Source organism: Canis lupus, chromosome 37 (assembly GCF_048164855.1).
Source record: "Canis lupus baileyi chromosome 37, mCanLup2.hap1, whole genome shotgun sequence".
NCBI lineage: Eukaryota > Metazoa > Chordata > Mammalia > Carnivora > Canidae > Canis > Canis lupus.
Window position 1 is genome coordinate 12092417 of NC_132874.1, and position 18281 is coordinate 12110697.

At 40.9% G+C, this 18281-nt stretch overlaps 1 long non-coding RNA gene across 4 annotated transcripts in view; it reads right to left on the reverse strand.

Annotated features, from left to right (window-relative positions):
• Positions 1-18281, reverse strand: part of LOC140626039 (uncharacterized) — a 49968-nt gene that overhangs the window by 9336 nt on the left and 22351 nt on the right. For 2 of the 4 annotated variants that reach the window (XR_012025285.1, XR_012025284.1), the window contains exons 3-5: positions 17898-18014; positions 2592-2809; positions 1286-1515 (exon numbers count right to left, since the gene is read on the reverse strand). This is a non-coding gene — a long non-coding RNA (uncharacterized lncRNA). Of the gene's footprint in view, positions 1-1285; positions 1516-2591; positions 2810-6564; positions 6747-17897; positions 18015-18281 lie in introns of those variants that run through there. The other 2 variants (XR_012025283.1, XR_012025286.1) reach the window with 1 other exon arrangement.

Consider the following 18281-nt stretch of genomic DNA (forward strand, 5'->3'; position numbering starts at 1 on the left):
GGAGAGTGTGATGTCAGTTCTTAGGGATCCTCCATCCCCGTAGCTCAGATCAGGCCCATCTTCAGAGAAGTGCGGTTCCCAGGGTTCCTCTCCTCAGCCCTTCTGGTTCCCCTCTTGTCATCTGTTCCTCCTGTTCTTCCTCTTTCTCCTCTTCTTCCTCTGTCTTCCCTTCATGAGTTGCTACCATTCATCTAGGAAAAACTCCAATGTCTTTGTCTAGAGTTTCATAAAAGGAATTTTCTAGGGGCGCCTGGGTGGCTCAGCGGTTGAGTGTCTGCCTTTAGCTCAGGTTGTGATCCCGGGGGTCCTAGGATAGAGTCCTGCATTGGGCTCCCTGCAGGGAGCCTGCTCTCCCTCTGCCTAAGTCTCTGCCTCTCTCTGTGTGTCTCTCATGAATATATAAATAAAATCTTTTTTAAAAAATTAAAAAATAAAAAATAAAAAGAATTTTCTAGTGTGTTTTTATTTTTTTAAAGATTTTATTTATCCATCCCTGAGATCAAAGGTCACATGCTCCACCAAATGAGCCAGTCAGGTGCCAACCCCCTACCTCTCATTTTCTTTCCAAGTGAAACTCCCTCCCAGTTTCTGCTCCCAGGAACACAGGAAGATATGCTAACTGGTGTCCCACCCCTAGGCCTGGGGGGTGGGGTGGGGGGGCACATCTGTGCTGCAGAGGGGAGCAGATGACATCCAGGGTAAGGGCTCAGAAGGGAAGAAATATCTGAGTGCCAACTACATGCTGGGCACTGACCCAGGCCTTAGAGATGTGATTTAATGTAGCCTTCACAACGAAACTGTGATGTAGGTTTTATTACTTCCATTTACTGGCGAAGACTAAGGCTCTGGAAGGTTAAGAAACTTGCCTGAGGTCACTGGGTACCTCAAGAGCAGAGCCACAAATGGCACCCATGCAGTGTGAGTCCAGGGCTCAGGATCCTTCTGTGGCTGTGCCCAGCATTAGCACATGGTAAGGCAGCACAAAGGACCCTGATCCCTTCTCTTAGCCCCAGAAGCCAGAGGCATCTTCACCGATGCTCTGGAATTCTAGCAGAGCAATCAAAGCAAGGAGAATCCTTCAGTATGGTGTGCAGGAGACAGAAATTAGAATCCTTCATTTCACTCTACAGACTGCTTCTGAATCTCCTACCCTGATCAACTCCTCTCCCCACATCCAGTTTCAGCCAAAGAACTAAGCCAAATAAAGGTGAAACTCATAATTATTATTGTAAAGTAATAATTATTATTACAAAGTAATAACAAGATAAAGTTAGCTTGCCCTTACCATGGGAGCTCTGGTGATATGTAACTTTTCAGTCGCATACATGTACACGTTTTCTTGCTTAATATTTGTTCTTCTGTCTGCCTTGCAAAGATCTATCTCCCCTTCTGAGTGTTCTTGTGGGTCTGTCCTCCTGCTGACCCTGAATTTCAAGGAGAAGGCAGATGCTCAGCTGCTGCTCAGCCCTCTGGCTATACTTTGAGCCTCAGAGAGACAAGCAGGTACAGGATTTTCTGCGGAGTTACAAACAGGGAAACAAGAAGTAACTGGGGTTGTATGGGTTCTGCAGCATGGCTATATGGGGTTTGGCTGTCTTCCTGCGCTTTGGCTCAGAGGAAATTATAAATGTTATTAAGCATTTGCTATGTACACTATCTCTTAAGAATTTCATTTAGACCCTTGATATATAAATTCTATCTGGCATGCAGGAAGGATGTTAGTCTCACTTTTTGATGATTTACTATGTGCCAGGCACCATAATAGGCACTTTACATGCATCTATTTCGCAGCTTTCAAGGTAGCCATGATTGTCCCATTTTACTTAGGAGCAGACAGATTCAGAGAGGTTAAGTAACTGGCTTAAGATCACATAGTAGGCACCATGCTATATAGCTCTGGGAAGAAATGGACTTTTAATACCCTGAACCTTAATGTTTTAAGATAGATATCAAAGTTATTTAATATATGTTTCCTCAAAACAATTTAGTGACACAGATGACAATAGTTTCCATCCTAAAACATCCCTCCCTTTTAATTCCTTTTTCTTTCTTTTTTATTTTTTTTAAGATTTTATTTATTCATGAGAAATACAGAGAGGGGCAGAGACATAGGCAGAGGGAGAAGTAGGCTACCTGTGGGGAACCCAATGTGGGACTCCATCCCAGGACCCCAGGATCATGCCCTGAGCTGAAGGCAGGCTCTCAACCACTGAGCCACCCAAGCACCCCTATTCCTTTTTCTCCTCTCTCGACTACCCCTTTCAAGACAAACTTTTTTTTTTTTTTTTAAGATTTTATTTATTTATTCGCAAGAGATAGAGAGAGAGAGGCAGAGACACAGGAGGAGGGAGAAGCAGGCTCCATGCCGGGAGCCCAACGTGGGACTCGATCTCAGGACTCCAGGGTCAGGCCCTGGGCCAAAGGCAGGCGCCAAACCGCTGAGCCACCCAGGGATCCCTCATGGGTCCTTCTTATCTGCTGGTGGCACATATTACCAGCTGTTTATGCAATAGCCATTCCCACCTTCTTCTGTACGAATAAAACCCCTAGTGTTATTCAGGGCAGCAAAATACATAGCTAAAAATACTTACTTTCCTGGACTCACTTGGTGTTAGAGGTAGATATGTGTCATCGTTTTGGCCAACGAAGAAGTCGATTGAGTAATGGCTTCAGAGACAGCTTTCATTTCTTGAGAAAAAAGGGGCCGATTTGCCCCATGCCACTCCTCCTTTCTACCTGAACTGTGGCTGCATGCCCAAAGGTGCAACTACCATCTTATGACCATGAAGCCAAGCTCAAGGATGGAGACCTATAGGCAAAGATGGCAGAAGAGGAAGATAAAAGAACTTGGGTCCCCCAAAGTATAACTAATCAGCTGTACCATCCTTGGGTTGCTCAGCTCCAGACTCCATGTTATGTAAGAATATACCTGTGTCTGTTTTAGATACTCTACCAGTATTTTTCTGCTGTTTGCCACTAAATACATTCTGACTTGACATGATACCTGTCCTCTGAATATTGGAAACACCCAGGATTGGTTGCTGGAGCCTCTTCTTTTATCTTTCTAATGATATATAGACACTGGGAGATGGAAGCTCTCAGTAGGCAACTTTACTGCATTCCATCAGCTTTAAATGATAATTGTGTCCTAATGATACCCAAATTTATGCCTTTAGCCCAACCTTTTCTTAGTGAGATTTCTAGGTGTTGTTGATTCTTCTATGCATCTCACATGTCTGATACAACAAGAAGCCCTGTATTTCCTGCCTCTTAAATATATTCAGAATCTATTTACTTCTCTCCATCCTCAGGGCTATCTCTTTGGAACAAGACTTAAAGAAGGGAAAGCATTTACCCTCATACAGAAATATCCCAAGGACATGATTCCCAGAGATGTCCACATGAATAAAATTTTACTCTTCCAGGAGATACTTGCCCAGGCAAATAACTTCATTGTTTCTTACAGGAACTTCCAGAAAGATCCATCAAAACTTCAATATAAAGCATCAACAGACATTTTATGCCTCAAAGTTCTTTGAACTCCTTGCCTTAAAATTCAGCACCTGGCTGGCTCAGTCGATAGAGTGTGACTCTTGATCTCATGGTTTTAAGTTTGAGTCCCAGGTTGGATGTGGAGATTACTTAAAAATAAAATCTTAAAACACACACACACACACACACACACACACACACAAACAACAAAAAAACCTCCTCTTGCTAGTTCCAACAATCCTAAACTGTTATATCATGATTTTTATCTTTATCTGAGTTTTTAAAAAATATTTTATTTATTTATTTTTTAATTTTTATTTATTTATGATAGTCACACAGAGAAAGAGAGAGAGGCAGAGACAAAGGCAGAGGGAGAAGCAGGCTCCATGCACCGGGAGCCCGACGTGGGATTCGATTCCGGGTCTCCAGGATCGCGCCCTGGGGCAAAGGCAGGCGCCAAACTGCTGCGCCACCCAGGGATCCCTCATTTATTTTTTCATGAGAGACACAGAGAGAGAGGCAGAGACATAGGCACAAGGAGAAGCTGGCTCCCCACAGGGAGTCCAATGCGGGACTCAATCCTGGGACTCCAGGATTATGCCCTGAGTCGAAGGCAGACATTCAACCACTGAGCCACTCATTGAGCCACTTTATCTGATTTTTTTTTTTTTTACTTTATGAGATTCTAATCAAGCCCCTACACTTAAAAACCTCCCCTTAAGCAAACTTAAAATTCTCAATGAAGTTCTATTTGCCTTTTTCCATCCAAGACACTGCCAACATTTTGTTCTGCTTTACTGGAGAAGGTAATAAACTCAGTTTTGCCTGGTCAACAGATAATGTTAGGAAGTCAGCTTTTGATATCATCACCTTCTCACCAGGACCACCCCACCCCAATAGTTTCTTTGTTGGTCTCCATTGCCTTTCTTGCCATCCTCAAACCTAATCTCCAAGTTGCAGCCAGAATGATCTTATTAAAATACAATTGGACCTCCTTATTGCTCTGCCTAAAACTCTGTGAGTTTAGGGTCTCCAGGACCTAAACTATCTGTATTGGTAGTATCAGTATACAGATACAGTATATCTGATACAGTATCTGATGCATCCTCACTTCTTAGTCACTTCTGAGTTAAGCTGTGGCTGGGGTGGACAGCCCCAGGTGGGCTTCAAGGCCATTCATCACACAGCAGCCACCTGCTGTGCACATCTGGGTTTAGGGGATCTTTGCTTCCAGCCTGGGGACTCCTCCACCTTTGCAGACACCATAAAACCTGAGGCCAGGATTAAACAGTCTCACCTATAGTCCATCAGGTCAAGAATTCTGAGAGGCTTCCTTTATACTTCTCAGGAAGCAGAGGATGAAGCCCTACTGCTTCCTTTGTAAGTGCAAACCTTACACATTGCTTTTTCCTCCTCCCCTGTCTTGATCTCTTGATCTCTCCTCTTTCCTGAGATCATTCCAAATAAACTACATGAGCATATTTTTTTAACTCAGGCTCTGCTTTTTCAGGGAACCTAAGCTAAGGGATCCTATACTGGCTTTCCCTTTCAGTTGGAGTAATCCACACTCTGCCAATAAATCACTGCTTAACTTTGACCTCATCTCATTCCACTCTTCCCTCTTGTATACTGTAAGCCTTTTGGTCCCCTCCTACTTTCTTGAATATACAAAAATAAAAATGCCAGTGAAGGGCACCAGAATATGCTACCTCAAAATATGCCTTTTTGGCGTAAGGGTTACTTTAAGCTGATTATTTTTGAGAAAAAGCAGAAATAGGAGATATTCTAAAAATAGTAGAATTTCCCTTTTATGAGAGAAATTCACATTTAGTTATTTCATTATTTTTTAAGATTTTATTTATTTATTCATGACAGACACAGAGAGAGAGCGAGATGCAGAGACACATGCAGAGAGAGAAGTAAGCTCCATGCAGGGAGCCTGATGTGGGACTTGATCCTGGGCCAAAGGCTGGGGCTCAACTGCTGAGCCACCCAGGTGTCCCTAAAAATTTACATTTATAAGGGAAATCTCCATTTGTAGCCTATCTCCCTGTCTGTACCAGGAAGAGAAGAATGATGCCAAATTACAAGAAACTCTCATCAATGGAGAAGGGGCCAGACTCAAATCTGTAGAACCTTACTATCCTCCTCCTGCTAACCTCTATTAAAAAGGAAACAACAGGGCAGCCCGGCTGGCTCAGCGGTTTAGCGCCACTTTTGGCCCAGGGCCTGATCCTGGAGACCTGGGATCGAGTCCCACATTGGGCTCCCTGCATGGAGCCTGCTTCTCCCTCTGCCTGTGTCTCTGCCTCTCTCTCTCTCTCTCTCTCTCTCTCTCTCTGTCTCTCATTAATAAATAACACCCCCCAAAAAATAAAAAATAAAAAAGGAAACAACAGGGACGCCTGAGTGGCTCAGTGGTTGAGCATCTGCCTTTGGCTCAGGGTGTGATTCTGGAGTCCTGGGATCAAGTCCTGCATTGGACTTCCCACGTGAAGCCTGCTTCTCCCTCTATCTATGTCTCTGCCTCTCTCTCTGTGTCTTTCATGAATAAATAAAATTTTAAAAAGGAGGAAGGAAGGAAGGAAGGAAGGAAGGAAGGAAGGAAGGAAGGAAGGTAGGAAGAAAAAGATTCAAAATGGAGTCACTTGTGCTAAACCCCACATCAGCAAACCAAGACTTGATTCCTGTCCTAATTGCAGTTTCTCCCTTTCCTGGGAGTATGACCTTTAACCAGTCAATCCGGAATTACCAAGTCACCTCTAGAGAGGTAATCTGCATTTTAGATCTCCTGCCTTCTCCCAAAGGATGGTGATCTTGCTTGAAACTATCTACTTTGCTAGATAATGTCCTTGACTTTCTTCCTTCTGCCTATACAGATCTTCCTCAACTAAGATGGGGTTACTCCAGATAAACCTATCATAAATTAAAAATATTGTGATTCAAAAATCCATTTAATACACTTAAACTGCTAAACATCATAGCTCAGCCTAGCTTATTTTAAATGTGCTCAGAACACTTACATCAGCCTACAGTTGGGCAAAACCATGTAACACAAGGCCTACTTTATAATAAAGTGTTGAATGTCTCATGTAATTTATTGAATGCTGTACTGAAAGTGAAAAACAGAATGCTTGTATAGGTGCAGAATGGTGATCAGTTGTTCATCCTTGTGATCATGTGGCTGACTGGGGGCTGAAGCTAGTTGGTGCTGCCCAGGACCACAGGAGATTATCATTTCACAAACTGTTAACCTAGGAAAAGATCCAAATTAAAAATTTTAAGTACGGTTCCTAGTGAATGAATATAGTTTTCATACCATTGTAAAATGAAAAACTCCCAAGTTGAACCATCACAAATCAGGGACTATCCATGAAAGTTTGCATTTTGGACAGCTCAGAGCTCCTTTCTTTCTGCTAACATGGGATGTTGCCCAATTAGTGAGTCATTAAATAAAAGCCAATTAGATATTTAAATTTACTTGGTTGAATTCTTTTTTTAAGATTATATTTATTTATTCATGAGAGACACAGAGAGAAAAGCAGAGACATAGGCAGAGTGAGAAGCAGACTCTCCACAGGGAACCTGATGCGGGACTTGATCCCAGGACCCCAGGATCACGACCTGAGCCAAAGGCAGATGCTCAACCACTGAGCCACCCAGATGCCCCTGACTTTTTTTTTTTTTTAAGATTGGGTGGCATCAGTGGGACCAAAGGAGACTTCTGGTGGCTCAGGGACAATGAGAAGCACAGCTGTGGTACTAGCAAACCCTTTGAGTTCTGTCCTCCCCACCATTTCTAAAGGCCATGGGTATATTCCTCTTCACTTTGAGCTGCACTCTCTCTTGTGTCAGGCTTCCAGATGAACGGACTTTCCAGTCCAGAGCAGGTCTGCTTGAGCTAGCAGATGGTTCCTTGTGAAATGCAAACCCCTAGATCTTGGTTCAGTCTACATTTCCCGTATTTGAGTGAAATCCTCCCAGCCCTTGGTTTTGTCCCCAGATACCATGTGAGAAGTTGGTGGTTTCGACTTCAGTTTTCCATTTGTTTGGAATCAGTCTGCAGTCCTCATTTTTTGGCATCTGCTGGTTCAATCTTTTCTCCTGTCTCAGGATCCACATTGACATATTTTGGTAGTGTGAGGAGGGCATTTTCTTGGTCAGGCCATAATAATAGCTTTTGGTCACATCTGGTGAATTAAGGTGCACATGTTTGTTTGTCTTGTTTTGTGTAGATAGAGGCTATGTGAGTAAGAATCTCAGAAGCCAAAAAGCTGCAAAAATTGGTGGGCATGGGTTGAACACTTAAAACCTATTTGAGCACTCTCCACTTCATTCTAACACTCTCATGTTAGGATAAGTTGGTCATGGAATGGGTTAGCTTGACACTAGATCACCTGCCAACCTCAGGAAAATGTGCATGTAATGAGGTACACTGTAAAACACAATCTCCAACCCAACAACACATCCCTGTTTAGGAATTAGTTTGGCTCCAAGAGACCTAAGGGCTTAGCTAATAAAGAATAGGAAATGTTAAGTTCTAAAGAGTTAAGGGCACCACCTTCACAGCCCCCCTCCCCTCCCCGCCCCACTACCTATTTTATATCCAAGAGCTATGGTCCTGGAAGCTATAAATCTCTACAAAAATGGTAAATAAATAAATAAATAAATAAATAAATAAATAAATAAATAAAGACACAAAAGTTATCTAGAACAATATGTAGGCCTCCCCCATTACACCTTCCTAGGGGTCTATCAACAAAATGCTAACCCAGGGATTGATGTCTCAATTGTAATCAAGTGGGATGTTGGAAAAGACATTGTCCTCAAAGACTACACAAATTCTTCAACATCAATGTCGGATGCCTTTCTATCTCCCACAAAGAATAGCTCCCAGGTTGGCTTCTCTTGGAGTTAGAGACTTTGAGGGATTTTCTGGTACACTGCTACATTATTGCCATAAACAGCCATGGGAAACCATAATTAAAATTAATGATTCCCAATTCTGGGACATATCAAAGGCTGCAGAGGAAATCCTGGGAAAACTGGCAGAAGCCAGTAAAGAATGAGAATTATTACGAGAGTTAGCTCTTTGTTTTTTTTTTTTTTTTAATTTTTATTTATTTATGATAGTCACAGAGAGAGAGAGGCAGAGACACAGGCAGAGGGAGAAGCAGGCTCCATGCACCGGGAGCCTGATGTGGGATTCGATCCCGGGTCTCCAGGATCGCGCCCTGGGCCAAAGGCAGGCGCCAAACCGCTGCGCCACCCAGGGATCCCGAGAGTTAGCTCTTTAATCTCTGTCTGTAGTGGTCAGTTGAGAGAGGAAATTAAAATTTCATATTGTTAGGGCACTTGGCTGGCTCAGTTGGTAGAGCATGTGACTCTTGATCTTGGGGTCATGAGTCCAAGCCCTATGTTGGGTGTGCAGCTTACTTTAAAAAAAATTCACATTGTACCTTCCTTTCCAAATACAGACTCACTAATCCTTTTTCTCTTAGGTATATCAATTAACTTCATGTTTGTTTCATTTTGTGTCCTAAGAACATGCTTTGGCTTTCTGCCTGCCTGGGACATGTAGGTTGACAGTTCTTTCTTTTGGTTATCTTTGGGAGTGACTTTGGATTGTGGGAAGGTAGTATCCTTTGCACTCTCTTTGGGGACCCACCCTCCTTTTTTTTTTTTAAGATTTTATTTATTTATCCATTAGAGACACACACAGAGAGAGAGAGAGAGAGAGAGAGAGAGAGAGAGAGGCAAAGATACAGGCAGAGGGAGAAGCAGGCTCCACGCAGGGAGCCTGACGTGGGACTTGATCCCAGGTCTCCAGGATCACACCCTGGGCTGCAGGTAGCGCTAAACCGCTGCGCCGTGGACCCACCTTTCTTACATCCAAGAGGGTTGTTCAACACTCCCTGAAAACTGACAAGCTCTTTCACCTCTCCTACACTAAAATAAAACTATGTACCCAAAAGGAAAGACAAGCCCTCTAAAGCTTTTGTGGAGGGATTCCACATTCCAAAGACATTCTAAACATAAGACATACTGAAACAGTCCAAAAAAGCAGCTCTAAATCCAGAACATAGAAATCTTTTGATTTCTATCTTAGTTGGAATATCCCTGATATACAAAGTGAACTGAAGGCAAGAAAGTTCAATGTGTAGATCAACCCATGATGTCATTTAAGTCACAACTCCATTCTATAAGGAATTAGAAGCAACAGACTTGATCCTACAAATCTTTGAAAGATCAGAAATGCAGTTCTGGAAACAATTAAAAGTCCACCTCTCCTTTTTAACAATTAACCTCCTTTATTCATCTCAAAAGGCTTGTAGGTGTGGTAGAAATTCTAGCCTAGAAAACAAAAGTTCTTCTGGAAGAAACGTGCATTCTTTTCCTATAGCTTAGAGATGTAAATGTTCTACATGGTTTTCTCTAGGAACTCTATCTTTTCTTCCAGGCTATCTCCTTGAAATACAAACTTCAGGGAGGTAATTTTTAGCTGAAGAAAAACAAAAGGGTCAAAGGTGATTTGAAGTTTAGGAGAATGAAAAACCTTAAGTGTCTTCTCCACAAATATTGGTAAAAAGCCTTACCTTATTCCATCTGTCAGAAACATAGTTTGGATCCATTTTATATATATATATAACTAGTGAGTTTTGGGATGTCTGGTTGGCCCAGCCGTTGGGTGTCTGCCTTCTGCTCAGGTCGTGATCTCAAAAACCCAAGATCAAGTCCCACACTGGGCTCCCTGCATGGAGCCTGCTTCTCCCTCTGCCTATGTCTCTGCCTCTGTGTGTGTGTCTCTCTCATGAATAAATAAAATCCTTAAAAAAAATAACTAGTGAGTTTTGTATTATTGTATTTGGTTCATGGCTTAAATTTTAAAACAGAAGGAATAAGCTCTCTCTGTCTGTATATTCATGTGTCCATGTATATATGTTATAGATATATGATAATTTTCTGCCTCTGGATGGTATTGCTAAAATTAATTTGTAAAAGAGCACTATTTAACTGGCATAAAGAAAAGTAAATGCTTATATGAATTAAATATTCCTAAAATCCTCAGAAATATAATAGAAACTAACCCAAATGTTTTTCAAGTACATGTGATCTTACATAATCTTTGGTAAAAAGAAAGCCCAGTTTAAATTTAGATTACTTAAAATGGGTAAGTCTAGGATGCCTGGGTGGCTCAGTTCGTTGAACATCTGCCTTCAGCTCAGGTCATGATCCCAGAATCATCAGGGAGTCTGCTTTTCCCTCTCAACCCCCCCCCCCAACCCCCCACTTTCTCTCCTGCTCTCTCTCTTTTAAATAAATAAAATAAAATAGAGAAAATAAAATGGGTAAGTCTTCAGAATTGTCACCATGAAAAGTAATGTAGATGTACATCATTTATTCTATTTTGTTTTACTAGTTGAATAATTGCACGGTAGCCCTGTTTCAAAATTTGTCAGTAAGAAAAATTTCATATGATGAAAATTTCATAAATAATCTAAACATAATTGTTGAGAACAAGTTAATTAAATTTAAGGGGGATAAAAATTTGAAAGTAAACTTCTTTATTTTTCCCAAATTGTTTTTTGACCTGAAACTTTAAAGTTTTGTTATGTAAAATAAAATGATGGATAAGTCATTAAATATCTAAATCTTTTTTTTTTCTAGATCTTTTTCAAATAAGATAAAATACTGAAACATTAGCAAAAATAGGTTTATTCACTTTTGGCTTTCTTTACAGAGAGACCAAGAATATTTGGATCTATTGTTAAACATGTTTCATGGCACAATGGAAAATTTATTATGAGGAAAATATGCTTTTAGGAATTATGAAGTGTATTCATAAGCTTGTCAATAACAGATGACTCACAATTGTTTAAGGCTAGTAGAAATAATAAGGGAAACATCTCTGTATGCAAGGAATGTAGGATGTATCTTTTCAGTAAAAGGTCATGAGGAGTGGAGGTGCATTTTGCTACAGGAGAAGAAAGTAATTTTGTCTTAAAATGTGATAGGTTAGGGGCACCTTGGTAGCTCAGACTGTTAAGTATCTGCCTTCAGGTCAGGTCATGATCCTAGGGTCCTAGGATGGAGCCCTGAGTCAAGCTCCCTGCTCAGCAAGGAGCCTGCTTCTCCCTCTCTCTTTGCTGTTCCCCCTGCTTGTGCTTCTCTCTCTCTCTGTCAAATAAATAAATAAAAATATTTTTTAAAGTGAGACAGGTGATTTCAGAATGGGAAAGAGGAAAAACAGAGGGCCAATTCTGATTGGGGAAAAAAAAAGCCATACAAAGTTTGTGAAAGAGGAATCTTGGGAAAATAATTTTATGTGTAGTCAAGATGGTTGTAATTAAAATGAATTGGAGTAAAAAAAAGTATTGGGATGCCTGGGTGGCTTGGTGGTTGAGTGCTGCCTTTGGCTCAGGGCGTGATCCTAGAGTCCCAGGACTGAGTCCCAAATAGGGCTCCCTGCATGGAACTTGATTCTCCCTCTGCCTGTGTCTCTGCCTCTCTGTGTCTCTCATGAATAAATAAATAAAATAAAAATCTGTTAAAAAATGAGTATTTGTTTTTTAAAGATTTATTTATTTATTCATGACAGAGAGAAAGAGAGGTAGAGACACAGTCAGTGGGAGAAGCAGGCTCCATGCAAGGAGCCTGATGTGGGACTTGATCCCGTGACTCCAGGATCATGCCCTGAGTCGAAGGCAGACGCTCAACCACTGAGCCACCCAGGCATCCCAAAAAATGAGTATTAATATCAAAAGTAAAATGGTCAAAATTAGGAATTAGGAATTGGTTTTCTTTCTGTTAAAAGGAAAGTTTTCTTGGACCATTGGTCTGCTCTTAGTAAGATATTGTGAAAGGTTTTTCTTTACCTTTAAAGTAATCTGCCTAGAAAGCAAAGATCTTGTGTCTTATTCAAATATTTCCTGTGTTTTGTGTTATCTTTACCATCAGGTCTTTGATTACTTATGAGAACTGAGTCTTCTCAATATTAAAAGCTAAGTATTGTTCACAATTCTGTAACCTTCTATATTTGCCTTTGAAATCTCTCATTACCATTTTGGTCAAATAGATAATTAAGTATTATTTATAATCTGTGGCCTTATTTAATCAAGTGTCTAAGCCTTTTGATTTTTTTTAAACATTTTCTTTCTTTATTCATGAGAGACATACAGAGAGGCAGAGACATAGGCAGAGGGAGAAGCAGGCTCCCTGTGGGGATCCTAATGTGGGACTCAGTCCCAGGACCCTGGGATCATGACCTGAGCCAAAGGCAGATACTCAAACACTGAGCCACCCAGGCACCCTTGTTATTTTTTAAAAACTTCTCAAATTCAAATTCTAAATGAAGTCTTTTTGACCTTGAACTAACATTGGGATTTACCAGAGGGTCCCTGGAACATCTGAAAAGATTTGTACCCTCTCCTTTATAAAAGGAGAGATATTAAATGAAGGATTATTTGCTAAATTAAATTACATGGGAAATATTTTCAAATAAGAGTATAAGTCTTTTGTTCCATTTGTATAGGAATATAAATGTTCCACTGCTTTATTTTTTTTTTTTAAGATTTTATTTACTTATTAATGAGTGACAGAGAGGCAGAGACACAGGCAGAGGGAGAAGCAGGCTCCCCATCGGGAGCCCGATGTGGGATTCAATTCCAGGACCCTGGGATCACAACCTGAGCCAAAGGCAGACACTCAACCACTGAGCCACCCAGGTGCCCCTGTTCTGCTGCTTTATAATGAACTCTCATCAGGTCTTAACCATGGCCAATTCCAACTATTGTTTCTTGGGGTGTGTGTGTATGTGTGTGGATGTGTGTGTTTTTCCATTTACAGTTATTGTTTTACTCATATTCTTTTTCCAAATGTTCTGGCAAAAATGCTTCATCTTTTGGAGATTCATGGAAAGGACTTTGACAAGTACATGATTCTGATAGGTTATAACACTTAATTGGGTAAGGGTTTCCAGAACTAATAATAAGAACTGGATTCAAGCAGAACAAGTATTTAATTACATGGGCCTAAATGAACTGAGGATGATTATAATTTCTTTTTTTTTTTTAAGATTTTATTTATTTATTCATGAGACACAGAGAGGGAGAGGCAGAGACACAAGTAGAGGGAGAAGCAGGCTCCAGGTAGGGAGCCCGATGTGGGACTCCAGGGTCATATCCTGAGCTGAAGGCAGGCACTTAACTGCTGAGCCACCCAGGCGTCCCAATGATAATAATTCCTTGTGACCTTTTGTTTGAAACATTGCTGGTTCCTCAATGTTTTGTTTTCCCAGATTTAAGGAAACCTTTTCTCTTAAGCTATTTATGACTTACAGCAGTTTGGTAAAGTATACATTTGTGAACAAAAATGGAACATTTACCTTTTTTCCCTACTTGATCCCTCCAGAATTCAAACTCTTAAGTATTCTTTTCATGGAACTATAGTTATTTACACAAGTTCAATAAAAATCTGTTCTCTTTGTAACAGGATACCACTGGAAACATTGGCTCTACCAAAAGGCTTTGACTAGAAAGTCGTATTTGAGAGAGATATATACATAGACTCAGATATTACCAGGCACTTTTAAGGAACCTGGATTCCTCCTGAAAATTTCTAGCAAAGTAATCTTTTTTTTTTAAATTTATTTTTAATCTATTTTTTCTCAGCAAAGTAATCTTAAATGAGCTTATATGGGGGGCACCTGGTGGCTCAGTTGGTTAAGCATTGGGCTCTTGATTTAAGCTCAGGTCACGATCTCAGGGTTGTGAGATTGAGCCCTGCGTTGAGCTCTATGTTCAGCAGGGAGTCTGCCTCTCTCTCCTCTCCCTCTGTCCCTCTCTTCTCTCTCTTTAAATAAATAATAATTTTTTTTTTTTTTTTTTTTACAAAAGAGCTTAGGGCCACCTGGGTGGCTCAGTTGGTTAAGCATCTGCTGTTGGCTCAGGTCACGATCCCAGGGTTCTGGAATCAAGTCCTACATCAGGTTCCTTGCTCAATGGGGAGCCTGCTTCTCTTTCTGCCTGCCCTTCTCCCTCCTTGTGCTCCCTCTCCTTCTCTCTGACAAATAAATAAATAAAATCTTTCTAAAAGATCATTATTCATGCTATACTTATGTAAATAATCAAGCCAAATTTAATGTAAACAAATTAGTTTTACTGTGATTATCTTTGGAACAAATACTGGAGGTAATTGTATTTTTTTTTTAATTTTATTTATTTATTTATGACAGACACAGAGAGAAAGAGAGGCAGAGACACAGGCAGAGCGAGAAGCAGGCTCCACGCAGGGAGCCTGACATGGAACTTGATCCGGGGTCTCCAGGATCACACCCGGATCCAAAGGTGGCACTAAACCACTGGGCCACAGGAGCTGCCCTGTACCTTTAGATAGTAGATTCTAATCCTGTTAATTGTCTTTAAGGTTTTGTTATATACATGTAAACCGACTAGATCTGGAATTATAGTTTCCTCAAATATCTGGCTATGACTTTCCAAACTATTACTTCCAGTTTACTCTCACCCTTCTGATTTTTTTTCTTTTTGATTTTGATTTTTCACTAAGAACAAAGACTATCCTCAAAATCCTTGGAAGGGACTATCCCATGTCCTCCTCACTACCCATATTGCAGTTGACCTCTGAATCAAACTGCTGAGGAAGAGTAGCTGACATTGATGTAGACTGCTTCCACCCAAGACACTGAATCAAGAATTCCTACTTTAAGTAGACACGATACCTTTTTTTTTTTTCCTTTCTATTCTACTCTGCCATTGGCCTGGAAAGATTACACCATCATCTGCATCTCCCAGACCATTGGAAGGTAGGGAGGAGGGTAACCTTTCAGACTTTTGGCGTTGTCATCAAAAACTCCCAATCTGTCTATTAACCATTAGCAGGCACTTAGCAGAAGTGGTTTGTGCCTGAACAGAATTTACTTTTGTCTGTGGGGGTTATCATCCTCCTTGGGCCTTTGATGCCTAGATGGCTAGTGCACCAAATAGTACTTCTTAGGTTATTTAGTTGTGTGCCTAACTTTTACACCTTTATTGGCTGACTCCCCTGAATTTATATTGTCAGACTGCACAGGAGGCTTTCATGATTCAGGATTCACTTCCTTTGGCAGGGCCCTACTTTCCAAGTAAGGAGTAAATGTAAATGAGGCTATAATTAGAAATCTCTCCTTAACTATTGAAAATATCATAGTGACTGCTGTTAAAGCAACAGCTGCCCAGGAAAAGTTCTTAGATACTCAGGCATAGCTCTTGATCATCTCTGTCTCTCTTTATTTTTTTTTAGAAAGATCTAATTTTTAAGTAATCTCTACACTCAACATAGGGCTTGAACTCACAACCCTGAGATCAAGAGTCACATGCTCTACCAGCTGAGCCACCCAGGCACCCCACTCTTCATTAGCTTTTAGCTAAGCAAGGAAGTGTCTGTGCTGTGGCCAACACCATTTGCTACACCTGGATTAACACTCTGGGGAAGTTGAATCTGTTACTTATGATCATTGAACAAGCCACTCAGCTTAAAAAGGTGACTCTTTCAACAGGGTCTTTTAACTTATTTGATTTTGATTGGCTTGGATCTTGGGGACCATGAAGTACACTCCAAACATTGGGAATTATTCTGCTTATAATAATCAGAGTAGTCCCCTGTTGTACTGTATTCTCTCAAAAGCTTTAAATGTATGTTTGTAGCTGCCAACCACCAAGCAAATGATCTCCCTAAGACTGGAATGTCAGGAAAGGAAGGAGAGAATAATTGACTTACAAAATGTGAACCCTGGGTGCCTGGATGGCTCAGTCAGTTAAGTGTCTGCCTTCAGTTCAGGTCATGATTCTAGGGTCCTGGGACTGGGCGCCACATTGGGCTCCCTGCTCAGCGAGAAGTCTGCTTCTCCCTCTGTCCCTCCACCTCCCCCTGCTCATGCTTCTGCTCTCTCTCTCTGAAATAAATGAAATCTTAAAAAAAAAAAAACGTGATTGCAAGGTTGTGACTTGTGAATATTACACAGATTTGGCAAAAAATGTCATGGTCTGTGAATATCAAACAGATCAGCAAAAGCTGTGAGACTTCATAGTAGTATCTGGGACTAGTGCTAATGCCTTAAATTTTTATCACATCTTTCAGTTAAGCTGAGAGACTGATCAAAAGTTTAGGGGTGGGTGGTTTAAAAAAAGAAAAAAAGGCCCCAAATGGAGTCCTGTATGCTAAGCCCCACATCAGGAAAGTGAGACTTAATACCTAACCTAGTTGCAGTTTCACTCTCTCCCAAGAATGTGACCTGATAGACGCCTCTGTCTTCCCCATAAAGGGTGGTGACCTTGCCTGAAACAACTGACTCTTTGCTAGAATAACTTTTTGCCCTGCCTTCTGCCTTTGAAAGTCTTCTGTTTTATACAGCTCCTTGGAGAACTTTCTATCTGCTAATACGGGATCCTGCCTGATTCATGAATCTTGAAGAAAGCCAATTAGATCTTTAAATCGACAGCTGAATTTTGTTTTCTAACACCTCCATCACTAACCACCATTTCCAAATATCTTTCCTTTGCCTTTAGCTGAAGATGGTATTTAAGGTGGTGGCTTTGGCCATTTTTCGAGTTTTACTTAGTTTTCCTGGGCATGTCCCATGTATACACTGTTTTTCTCTTGTTAATCTGTTTATTATGGTGGGGGGAGGGGCTTCTTAGCCAATGAACTTAGAAAGGTAGAAGGGGAATTATGTTCCCTCCTTTTTTTGTTTGTTTGTTTTTTTTGTTTTTTGTTTTTTTGTTGTTGTTCCCTCCTTTATACCAGTTTGTGGATTTTTTTTTTTTTTTAAGATTTTATTTACTTCACAGAGAGAGAGAACAAGCACAAGCAAGGGAAGCAGGAAAAGGAGACGCAGACTCCCCATGGGGCAGGGAGTCCAATGTGGGACCCAATCCCAGGATCTTGGGATCATGGCCTGAATCAAAGGGAGATGCTCAATCGATTGAGCCACTCAGGCACTCTAGTTTATGGATTTTAGCTGGAATTTATCCTGGCCAGAGAACGAAGTTATTTATCTCCAGAATAAGCAGGTGGATCCAGGCTCAGTTCTGGAGAGTGCCTAGAGAGCAGGGAATGAGAGCAAAGAGAACAACCAGACCCTTTAGAGGGAGGTTTTAGTAATATCCAACCCATTGGAATTGGATCTCTCCTTTAAATACCAGGCTGACATGATCAACAAAGGTGTTACTGGCGTTCCTTTCTGTGGGAGCTGTGCAAAATCCCTTGCCCTTTTTTACTAAGGGGTTCCTCCCCACTTTCATTCAGTCACAACTTTGCCTCAGATATATTACAATTAATCACATCATAACTTGGAAATAGCCTATATATTCTCATATATTTCATGTGGGTTGAGACACATCCTAGTCTACCTGGTGAAGCCTGTAGGTAGGTTTCCTGGTTTCATCAGCAATGTATTTTCTTCTCCTAATTAGTTTTTGTAATTTTAATTGCTTGTTGTCAAATTAATACAGCGCTTTGTGGAATATCTGGAAAACACAGAAAGGTGTAAAGAAGCAAACATCCCATAATTCCACTAGAAATAAAAGTTTGGTATCTGATCATAGACTTTTTCTATGTATGATTTTCGTGTACATAAAGCCACCAACATGCTTTTAAACTCTCCTGGAGTGTGGGTCACTTGCACAGGTGACTGCTATCATTCTGACCCCTAGGAGACACTCAGGTCTCCCTGTCACTCTAGCAATGGGGGCTGGCACATGACTGAAGCAAATCTGATCGGAGTTCTCCCCTGG